This window comes from Aegilops tauschii, chromosome 3 (assembly GCF_002575655.3).
Source record: "Aegilops tauschii subsp. strangulata cultivar AL8/78 chromosome 3, Aet v6.0, whole genome shotgun sequence".
NCBI classification, from domain to species: Eukaryota; Viridiplantae; Streptophyta; class Magnoliopsida; order Poales; family Poaceae; genus Aegilops; species Aegilops tauschii.
The window spans coordinates 27,536,522-27,548,022 of NC_053037.3; the positions used below are offsets into that span (position 1 = coordinate 27,536,522).

The 11,501-nt window shown below is 48.1% G+C and overlaps 1 long non-coding RNA gene across 1 annotated transcript; it reads left to right on the forward strand.

Annotated features, from left to right (window-relative positions):
* Positions 1–8,590: 8,590 nt before the first annotated feature.
* LOC109770101 (uncharacterized) lies at positions 8,591–10,581 on the forward strand. The gene is made up of 2 exons (XR_012204109.1): positions 8,591–8,976; positions 9,917–10,581. It is a non-coding gene; the product is annotated as an uncharacterized lncRNA (long non-coding RNA).
* Positions 10,582–11,501: the final 920 nt, after the last annotated feature.

Below are 11,501 nucleotides of genomic sequence, written 5' to 3' on the forward strand. Positions count from 1 at the left end.
TCCTAGAGGACATGCTGAGAGCCTGTGTGCTCACCTATGGATCCAGTTGGGAAGAAAGTTTGCCGTATGCCGAGTTTGCTTACAACAACAGTTACCAAGCCAGCCTGCAAATGGCACCTTTTGAAGCCCTGTACGGACGGAGGTGTCGTACCCCACTAAATTGGTCAGAAACAGGTGACAGTCGTATCTTCGGCCCAGACATGCTCAAGGAAGCCGAGGAGAAGGTTAAACAGATCAGGGACAGACTCAAGACAGCTCAAAGCCGACAAAAGAGCTATTACGATCGAAAACATCGTGAGGTCAGCTTTGAACCCGGTGATTACGTATACCTCCGAGTGTCTCCTATGAGGGGCCTCCAACGGTTCAAAATTAAGGGGAAGCTAGCCCCGAGATTTATTGGACCCTTCTGTATAGTTGCACGAAGAGGCACTGTAGCCTACCAACTAGACCTACCCAAAGAGCTGTCAGACGTCCACGACGTGTTTAACGTCTCACAATTGAGGATATGTGTGAACAACCCGGAGAAGCATGTATCTCATGAGAGCATTGATGTGCAACCAGACCTCACCTACAGAGAGCGACCAGTAAAGATATTGGAGGAGTCTGAAAGGAGAACCCGCCAGAAAACAACAAAAATTTTCAAGGTTCAGTGGAGCAATCACACCGAGGATGAAGCTACATGGGAAAGAGAAGATTTTCTTCAGGCAGAGTACCCACATCTATTTGAGGATCAGCTGAAATCTCGGGGACGAGATTTTTCCTAAGGGGGTAGGTGTTGTGACACCCAAAATTTTTAATTGGCTTTTCAAAATCTTTTATTTGATTTGAGGACGGTATTTAAATTTTCTTCTAAAGAACTCTCCCTCTCAAAAATTTCCTTTTTTAAGACAAATGTTTTGTTTGGTTTCACCCAAGACTTGATTTTTAGTCTTGGAGGTTTTCCCATCTTATTGGGACTCAAAACCAAATGCTTTTCATTGGGGAAATTTCCTTTGAAAAATCTTTTAAATAGCCCTATGGCATTTGGAGTGATCTCTTCGCCTTTTCAAAAAAATCCACTCTTGCCATGACATAAGTGGAAATCCCCTCCCAAAAGCCTTTCCCATCCTTGTGTCATGATATACTTCAAATCCAGCAGTTTGAACCTCCCCATAATTTCTTTTCCATTTATTTCTTATCAAAAATAATTTATGCCCTCTACTTTGGCTATTGGAGATTTACAAAGGAGCTACCCTTTCTACTTTGAGTTTTGCCTCCAAACCAATTTCCCTAGCTAGTCCTTAGAGCCCTCAACCAAGATCCATGAAGATCCACTGATCTCCAGTTCAAATATTTCAAATTGTACTTGATGCAAGTTTGGATCTTATTTGCCAAATTTGATGAAATTCAATTGTTTTCTCCTCCTAAAAATCTGAGAAAATTCAGGCAGCCTCTGGATGCATTGAGAGGTCACCTCACCAAGTCCCAGCTCCAGAAAAAAATTTCTTCATGCCAAATCATCTCGTCGAACACCTGATGGACACTGTTGCTGTCAATGTTCAGAGTTCAGTTAAACAGTTTCAGTAAACTGCTGTCGTTTTCTTCAGAGCCCGATGTCGATCTCGCCAGTACCTCGGTGGCGCCTTGCTCCCTGTTCCCTCCTTCTTCTCCCTGCGCCGCACGATCGCCTGGAGGCCTGCGGGCGTCGGCGACGAGCAGGAGGAGGTGCGCCACCCCGTGAGCGACGGCAGCAGCGGCTTTGCGGCTGCCAGAGAGAGGCGCAGCGTGGACGGCGCCGTCCAGCGCAGCCCAAGCCACCGGAGGCCATCGCGTGGCCATCCACTCACCCTTGCGCGCTGCCATCCTTCGTCGTGAACTGCTAGGCGCTGAGCGCGCTCTCTGCCGCCGTCGTGCCCGTACGGCCGCCCCGTCGAGGATCGGCGCATTACGCCAAGCCCGACCAAGGTTTAGCAGGGGAACGGCACCAGTGAACCACCTTGATGGTACCTAGCCTCCTAAACCCACTGCCCAACCACTGCCTCGCCGTAATCGCTCGCCGGAGCTACCCCGTTCACGGCCACCCCCTTGGAACGACTATAAATAGAGGCCCCGAGCTCGAACTCGAACCCACACCACCTCTGCACTCCACCAATACCATGCCAAGCCACTGGAAGAGCCCCGAGGGAGCCTTCTTCCCCAACTCCGGCCGCCTCGACCCGCCACGGGGTCCAGCTCGATTCACCCCCGTGCGTGCACCTCTACCTCTCAACTCTTGCAAAGTAGCTTCCTAATGCATTCACTCTCCTGACCCGCGCTTCAATTTGGAGTTTGCAGCGCCCACCGGAGTACTCCACCATCGCCCGAACCACCGTCCGCCGGAGAAAGTGTCGTCGTCGACGTGGTGCTCTCCGACAACCAAGTCCACCACCCACCGACGCGGAAGAACACCCTGAACCTCTTGGTACCCTCCGATCTCCCTGCCTCGCCGTGGTTCGACGCCGGCGACCACCGCAGCCTTCGGGCGCCGGCGAGCTCCATTGGAGTTTTAAACCTGACGGGTGGACCCCCCCGTCAGCCTCTCTTAATTTTCCCCCTCGAACCGTTTTCTGTTGGCGCCTTCGGGCAAGTGCGTTTTCTCTTTGGGCTGGCGCCTTTTACTCCGAACCGTTTTCTGTTTTCTCGAACAAGTCCCTGGTTCTTTTCTGTTTCATCACAGATCAGTCCCTGGACTAAAACCCTTATAACTTTTTAATAAAAGATGATTTTTGATTGATTCTTTTTCTGTCAGTCTTGTATTTTTGTAGTATTTATTTGGAAAAAATTTGGAACAATTTTTATGCACGCGTCGATGTTCACGTTAGTATACGATTTCGTTATATCGTAGGTTCCGGAAGAGGTGACGGAGCCGCGAACTTCGCCGAGCTAGACTCCGACTTCTCCGAACCAGGAAAGCATGTTTGAACCTTTGATATGACGGGTGTTTTGCATGTTTGCTTGAATGGTTTGTGCATGGCATAGGAGCATCGGTGAGTATTTCGTTGCATGCAAGGCAACTGACCGTGTGTTTCGAAGTTACCATGATCTTTGTTGAGAGATGACCTGATCATGTGGTGACATGAAAGGTAGTAAGATGGTATTGTTGTAGCATGCCAGTCTTACGTCTTTCGATAAACTCCGACGTTAACGTGGACTGAGCCACGTTACCGTCCTTCCCCTTTTGTGCTGCCACATGTTTTCTGCAAAGAATACGGTTTAGTAAGTTGTTAACCTCTTTCCGTGTACACACCAAATAGAGGGGCCGGGATGAGGGTTCCTTGGCCCTGGATTAAAGCCAGTCATCCGGTCAGGGGGCATGGGTGTTTCCGGTTGGGACCGAGAGGGGGGCACCCCTTAGAGCGCGCGTATATAAATTTGATCCCATGCTACGCGAGGTTGTAGCCTCCCCGTCTCAAAGTTTTTCTTGAACGTTGCCGAGGGTGATTCCTGGCATCGGAATGTTGAATGGGTGTGTACTGGTTAGATGTGTTTTTTCCAAAACACCGTAAACGGAACTAGTCCCTGTGACTACTGAAATCCATTGTCACTCCAAACCGGCGCGAGTCACTCTGCAGCATTTAGAATATTGTCGGATCCGCTGCCTCGGTGCTAGATGTCTGATGCTGGCACCACATGCGACCACCATGCCTGCAAATATGCCGATGCGACTTTAAATGTGCCATAGGCCATAGCACCTCTCAACCTCCTTGTATCGCTCATCGAGGGCCGCGTACATTCATAATGGCCACCGAGAGCTCCTGCTGGAGGCAATGTGCACCTTGGCGGGCCCTCCATGGCCACCATGCCTACGATTCAGGGCATCTCCAACTGTTGTAAGATACGTGTTGGTAAATTTGCCACCTAGGACATACTGATGATGTGGCATGTAATAAATGTGAAGAGAGAGCAAAGTTGTATGTAGATTAACCAACAACCTTTGCACAAGCTTCAAGGTGAAATAGAGAGTAGTCACATTTATTTCCCCACCATCTATTGAATAACTTAGATATAACCCATTGAAGTAGTTGTATGATAACTTGTTGGTTGATGACATGGAAATTTTACCAACAAGACTAACATACAACCTGTTGGAGATGCCCTCAGTGAGCACAGGCAATGTGCATCTTGGCAGGCCCTCCAACCGGCTGCTGCTGATGCGAAATCGCCTGTCCGTGAAAACCGGATCAGTTTTTTTTTCGGGTGTCCCATCTTCATTTGTTCACCTTTGCACTGCTAGTGGATACATTGGGTGAGTTATTTTATCCACGGAGTTGGGGACTTGGTTTGGATGATCTTGAAGAAGTCAATGTTGTCTCCATGTGCCACTGGGGCTAAAGTTCAAGCATAAGAGCATATCCACTCGCCCCCCCCCCCCCCCAACAGGCCCCAAGGCCTTTTTTATCGTCGGCGTGAAAAAACGGCTCAGACGTGCCCCCAGAAGCCCACTTTTCGCCGGTTAGGGCCGAATTTGGCGCCGGTGGACTCAGGCCGAAGCTGGCGCGCTGAAGGGTGCCCGGGGGCGCCGGGGGAAACATTTTTGACACGAAAGCCTAGTGGACCCGCCGAGGCGCGTTCGTCGTCCTCATCGCCTCGTTTTCCCGCGGGGAATCAATGCGAAGGCTGCCGCCGGTCAGCCTTCCATTGATTCCTCACTGGCGGCGCAGTGAAGGCGCGCCGACGCGCGTCCCGCCCCCTCCCGCCACGCGTACACATGATGACGCCCCCTTGCCGCCCACCTGCCACTATAAAAGCCGCCGCCTCCCTTGCCGGTGGCCGCACACACAACCCCTCTCTCCCTCTCGCCAAAGACGCCCTATCGTCCTCTCACCGCCGACACCCCTCTCCCCTCTCTCCCAGCTGATGCCCCTCCTCCGACGACCATGGACGAGCGCTACCCCGGCGATGGAGCGGCGGCCAATGGCTTCAACCGCCGCCACCTACACGAGGCGGACTACCCGGTGCCGCCTGGCATGCGGGTGTCGGGCTCGCGGAGGCTCAGCGCCGGCCGAGTCCCAGTGCCACGGCCGCCCACCGGTGCTGATCGGCGCGCCGAGATAGCGCATCAGATCATTGCTGCCGGAGCACGCGCGGCAACAACCGAGGTACGCCCCCAACAGCCACACGGTGTGGATGGCGTACTTCGACCGCCGCCACGCCGATCAGTTCGCCTCCATGAATGGCGTCGAGTCCCGCGGCCGCCTCAACTCTGAGGGGCGGTGCCAATGGTGCGGCGTCCCCGGGCGCACGCTTGAAGACATCCTCGAACACATCAAGGGCGGCAACTCGCCGCGGTTGGAGTACGCAGCGCCTCCTCCTTCTCTCGCCGCCGCGGCAGCTCCTGGATGTCGAGGCAAATAGAGACGGCGTCCTCGTCGTCATCGGGCTCCAGTTCCACCGGGTCGCCGGCGCTCCTCCCCGTTAAGCAGGAGCCACGGGAGATGCCGCTCAGGCGGCGCACCCGCGACGGCGCCCTCGTCATCTATGAGGGCGGCGTCCCTTCTCCTCCCTCCTTCTCCGGCCTCGTCAAGCTGAAGACCGAGCAGGCGCTCCTTCCCGTGAAGAAGGAGCACGAGGCCATGGCCGCCGACGAGGAGACCGGCCTAAAATGGGCGCGGGACGACTACGTCTGGCAGGAGATGGAGCACCAGCGTTGCGCCCTCGAGGAGATCGCAGCCCGGCGCCGCAGCCGCGACGAGGGCGGCATTGTCATCCTCGACGACAGCGATGACGAGGCCCGGGCCGTCCAATCCCCCACGCATTGGCGACGCAGGTCAGGGGTGCAACAAGGACAGCAACGGCGTGCAGGACGGGGGCGACGATGACGGCGGCGACGATGACGGCGGCTACTACACCAACTTCTACAGGCTCCTCGGCATGTAGAAGGCTCAAGGCGGCGCGGCGACGGTGTAGCAGTAGTATTAGTTGTTGTTTTTAGTTTGTTTTTAAATTGTATTTTCAATTTGTAAAAAATATGAATGAAACGCCTAAATTTCCTCCAAATTTGTGTCGTGTTTGGCCGAATTTTGGCCGTGTTTGGTTTTTTAAAAACGGCGTCTGGGGTGACCTTGTGGCGGCGGTTGGGAAACCGACCACCCCCATGCCCATTTTCTCGCCGGTTGGCCCCCAGGCGGCGCTATTTCAAGCCCTCGGGGCCGACGGCTGGAGATGCTCTAAGGTTTTGCACTTGGTAAGTTTCAGTGAAGCTCAAATCGTGTTTTGTCCTCATGATTGTAATAAACCTGTCCATGCTCTCATGTCTTTGGGTGCCGGTGTCATCTATAGAAGCCGTGCAATGCGGTTAATGGATGTACCAGATTTCTTGGCCAACTTGTTGACTGTTTAGCGGTTCCTTAATGGAAAATATTGTTTCATTCCAAAAACAGATGTTCTAAAAGAGTAAAATTCAAAAAAAAAGACAATACATGCGCCATTATCAGAAAACCGCCACTTTACAATTCGTCGCAAAAATCACCGCACCTAAAAATTAACAGCAGCAAAAAAACACATATGATAAATTTTAATGACTTTGATTACGTCACTAATTGGTCCGGCACGGTTCTCGCTAGATCCGTCCATCCGGACAACGGGGTTGCTCCCTCCACTGGTTGTGGCGAGCCAACAGAACAATGCGCTGCTGCAGTGAACTTATAGAGCGTTCTGGCAAGGATACATCCCCAGACAGCACCGGAGCAGTACCAAGCCAAACTCGAGATCAAAGATTTCCCACAGCATGCTCGTTGGAAGGTCACCCGCAGGGAGACACTGGCTCCTATCGAGGAGTGGACCGGAGCGGTGATCACCACCTACTTGCACGTCATTGCTACGAGATCTTTTCTCCGGCAAGTCTCCTGGACATCCCACTCGCGACCTCCTCCTGCGTCGACCGTCGTGGTGGTGCATGCTTAAGACATGTTTGATAAAATGTCAAAGAGAGAAAGGAGAAGGAAGAAGAAAAAGACCAAGTCCAAGTGTCTATGTGTTTTTTCTTTTTTGCCTGCTCAGCCCAACCGGTGGGCCTGACCAATTAGTGACATCATCAAAGTCATTAGAATTTACTGTTAATGTTTTTGGCACTGTCATTTTTTTGGTGCGGTGATTTTGCGGCAAATTATGAAGTGGTGGTTTTCTGCTAATGACACATGTATTTTGGTGTTTTCTTTTTTGCATTTTACCCATTTTGAAAGGGTAAAAAAAAAATCATTGTATTCGATGTTAGGCTAAGAGTGTACAGTTGTGAGCAGGTGTGCACCCAGTGAGAGTCTACGATGCATCAAATATATGTTTTACTATGCAGAAAGGTGAAGATACCAAATTAAAACCGGCTAGAGCAGAGTAGACCATGTGCTAAGATAATGTAGTGGGCAAACGAGGCACCATCAAGTCACCGTACCCAATCGATAAATATAAATTTCTCCCGAGCTTCTCACCTCTCAGTTCCAGTTCCAATTTCCACTAGAAATGATGGACAAAGATCATGCATATATCCAGAGAGTATAAGCGTAAGTCATATTTATAGTAATTTTGTAGGCTTTCCAAGAATCAAACAAGTAGTATATGTTTCAATCTTTCTGAATGTCTGTACTCTTGTACTTTCCACTTTCCAGAGAACAAACGCGCTTCTGTCGAGATATTCCTTAAGGAGGCTGGGCACCTGGAGTGCGCCATGCAACATTTTCTTCCTAGGATGTCGTCCTAAAACAGGTGCTGATCTTGCCACTTGCCCTAGCCAGCACGGCATGATGAGCAATGCTCCAAGCTTCCATTTTTCTTCAGTTATTGTTCAGTAAGGACTGAGTACTGACTGCCATTGTGTAGGAAAGGTTTTCCAGTGGACCTGTCTGAAGGGGTCCTGAAAGCTACCTGCATGCAAGCACTTGGTCAGGTAATAATAATGCTTTTTTTTTCTTGGTTTTTATCTGATAGTAACTACCTAGAGAGTCAGACAGAGGTCACATGATTCATCATGCATGGTGCAAGTAAGATAGCATGCAGTTGAGATGTCGGCTTCTCGGTTAGTTCATCGATTATGCTATCTATGTCTGTGCTTGTTTGCCAGGCAATTGATGTTCAACTTGGGTTGGCAATTGACAGTCCAAAGGCTACCCTGGCTGCCAAAAGGAGTCTGGCATGTGAGATGGTCAAGTGCTGGCAGCAGGTAGGCATCATCATTGATTCATTTCTATCGATTTCTGGTTATTTTGCGTCTTCTATTTGGATAATGATATTTGTATATATGTCAGAGTTCTGCTTATGCTTGAAAATGCCAGGTATATGTACTGTTCATCTCCGCATGAAGCATAATATAATTTCATAAACAAATAAAACATAGAAAAAATATATTTTAAAATATGTACAATCATGATGGTTTCATCCGCAGGCACATGAAAGCATCGCGGACATACCTCTGCTCGACGGCTGGGGCGAAAAGCACAGGCTCTTTGTAAAGTGGAAGCACATGGAAGCAAAAGTACATATGCAGGCTTTGCTCATATCTCTGAATTCTGAAATGATTAAATGACTGAATTTTGGTCACTAAGCAAAAAAGTAATAATATGATGCAGGCTGCGGCGTATTACTACCACGCGCTTATCCTTGACAAAGGCAACACCGAGAAGTCTCAACGAGCGGCCGTAGCGGCACTGCAGTCCGCGGAGGAGTCCCTTAGGGAGAGCAGAGCCGTCTGTGAGGCCTTCCACTCTACATCCCCCTTTTCGAGTTGACGGGGAGCATGAGATGGTGCTCCCGCTCCCACTGCAAGAGAGGGAGCCATGCAAATAGTCAGTTGTGGGCTTGTGGCGCTGTGTCGCGACCGCCGCATCACCAACCATGATCGTCCAGGCTGTGGGATGGGGGTCGTGATTGCTGCTGGTGATCCCTCCATCATGATGATAAGGCGACTCCCCAACCCCGATGATAAGGCTTCATCCATTCAATTTTGACTCTGTAGAGAACTACCTTTTGGTAAGTGCAGCATGCTAAAGTTTACTTTGTAGCTATTTTCGTGTTCTGCATTTTAGTGGTACAAGATTGTGTTCCTAATTGATAGACTGTCACGTAAGGGAAAAGAATGCACATGTTGTGGAAAATTGAAATCTAGAATAATCTAGCTTGAGTCCACTGGATGCGAGATATAGAGATCGATGATTTGCCTTGTTAACTACTAAATATGCATGCCCTGTTGCAACGCACGGGATATTAACTAGCCTGACGCTCGGTGGGAGGGGTGGTGGGAGGTGAGTCAAAAACGGTGAACAAAAGCACCACACGCAATCGCCAAAAAAAACACCACAGGCCCCTCCAAATCCCTAGCCTCACCCGTCTCTGACAAGAGCCGGGTACAGGGTAGCCACCACCGCCTCCAACAATCCCAATCTCTGATAAGATCCGGGTACAGGGTAGCCGCCGGGTACAAGCGAGCCGTCTCTATCACAGGGGACAAGGACACATGTGTAAACCGCCGATGCATCAGGTCCTTCGATCTCTCCCCTGCTCGTCTCTCCTCACTGTTCGCCCCGCACAGCTCTGCCTTCACGCGGGGATTCGCTCTATGGCGTCCATGAGAGGCGGCTGCAGGCGCCATGGTGCCGATCCGGTCATTGTTGGTATTCAAGTTGCCACATGACTTGTCTGTTTTTATTTCTTATTAGGTACCTGAACCTGATCAGATGAAGTTGCATGCTCATAGAATTCCAGTCTATGTTCTTTGTCAAGAGCTACTTAAAATTTTCTCTAGGAATCCGAGCATCGCTGATAGAATTCCAGTCTACCTTCTTTGTCGAAAGCTACTTCAAATTTTCTCTAGAAATCCGAGCATCGATGGGAAGGTTTTCTGAGAACTTTTGTTTCTTGTTCAATAAAATTATATGCATAGATTAGTGATTTATTCTTTCCTTTTCAATAGAGTGATTCAAGGATTCGAGGCGAGTTTTACTCTACGTGTATTTCTTTTAAGGACATAGATGAGGTGGATAAAGCCTTTGATGAACTAGACGGCCAAGAGACTAAGGTACGCTTGAGTTCGTAGCTTGGGAGTGTCTAAAAATTTCTCAACTACTCTGATGTTCCATAAAATGTAAGTTTACTCAAAAAGGAAGGAGCTACCATCCCGGTTTGATTGCGTTCATCCTGGACTAACTATACAACAGTTTCATGCCTTTATTTCTCCACAAGGTTATGAATTATTTCTTCCATACTCCTATGATCTTGTGTTCAAGTAAGTAATCTTTACCATTGTGTAATATCTTCTGAATTTAACTGTACCTAAAAGAATATGCTTTTTGGTTTTGAAGGGGGCAACAACTACATGTTATGCCTGGGCTCAACCATATCAGCTGAAGGAAGTGACAACCAAGTACTTTGTTGACAATGAGAAGACGAGCAATATGGTAAAGAGTGACTCCTTGGTGAAGCAACTTCATGAATTCATTGAAGTGGTTGATATCGTAATTTTCACGTCTTGTTTTTCTTTGTTCTAGAATAGATAATCATGTATACACAATAGAGAGAAAATCTTTATCTATTCTTTGCATCCTTCCTATTGGTGATGAGAAAATATACCACTGTAAATTTGAGTGCTGTGACCTATCAACTTCCCTTTATTTTTCATTGCAGTATTTTGCTTTTGATGCCCTGAGGGTACACAAGGTTTACCATTTAGTTGCGTTCAACACTCAAAAATGATATACCATTTTTGTCCTACATATACTAAATCATCAATGTGCACAAGACTATTTGAGTTCCATTTTTTATCCTTCAATAAACTAGAAGGCCACGATAGAGACCCTGAATTTTATTTTCTTTATGTAAAATGATATCAAGGTTTTTTGAATTTTGTATTCGGTGAGAGGGAGGGAGGGATGCCTCTTAAAGTCCTGATTGTTGTGGTAGTACAGCTTATTTATTCTTTATGAAAGAAATCACTTTTTCTCGGTATTAGTACTTTGTTTGATCCTAGAGGAAGTAGCTGAGGGATCGTTGTTTTTTCACCACTGATCATAATTAAAATATTGTCCTCCTTCTCTTTTGTTGAAGTTGATGCATATCATGGCAAAGCATACAGTACCCAAATTTCAATTTTGTAGTGTTTCCATTAGTCTGTAATGAAACATGCACAACGGTTGTAAAAACGAAGCACTAAGCTTCGTCGTTTGTATGTTTCTGCAATATTACTGCTTGGTCGAACATGTTTGATGTATTTGCACATTAATAAAAATGATGTAACATTCATGCCGAATTATTTGGGTTTTGTCCACTTCTTTTCTATTGTTTATTTACTGATGAAGATAGCAAATGTTCCTGTTTTTAAATATAGTTATTTGTGCTTCCAGTTGGTAGAGATCGAAGTATTAACTCATTGATGTAGGGAAAAATAGCTTTGTTATATAGACACTACTAGCATTGGATAAATGGTGAGCCTTTTTGAAGTTGTTTTATGAAATAAGGCCAGGTCTGGTCTTTTGGGTATACAATCCTTTCTTGAGAATACT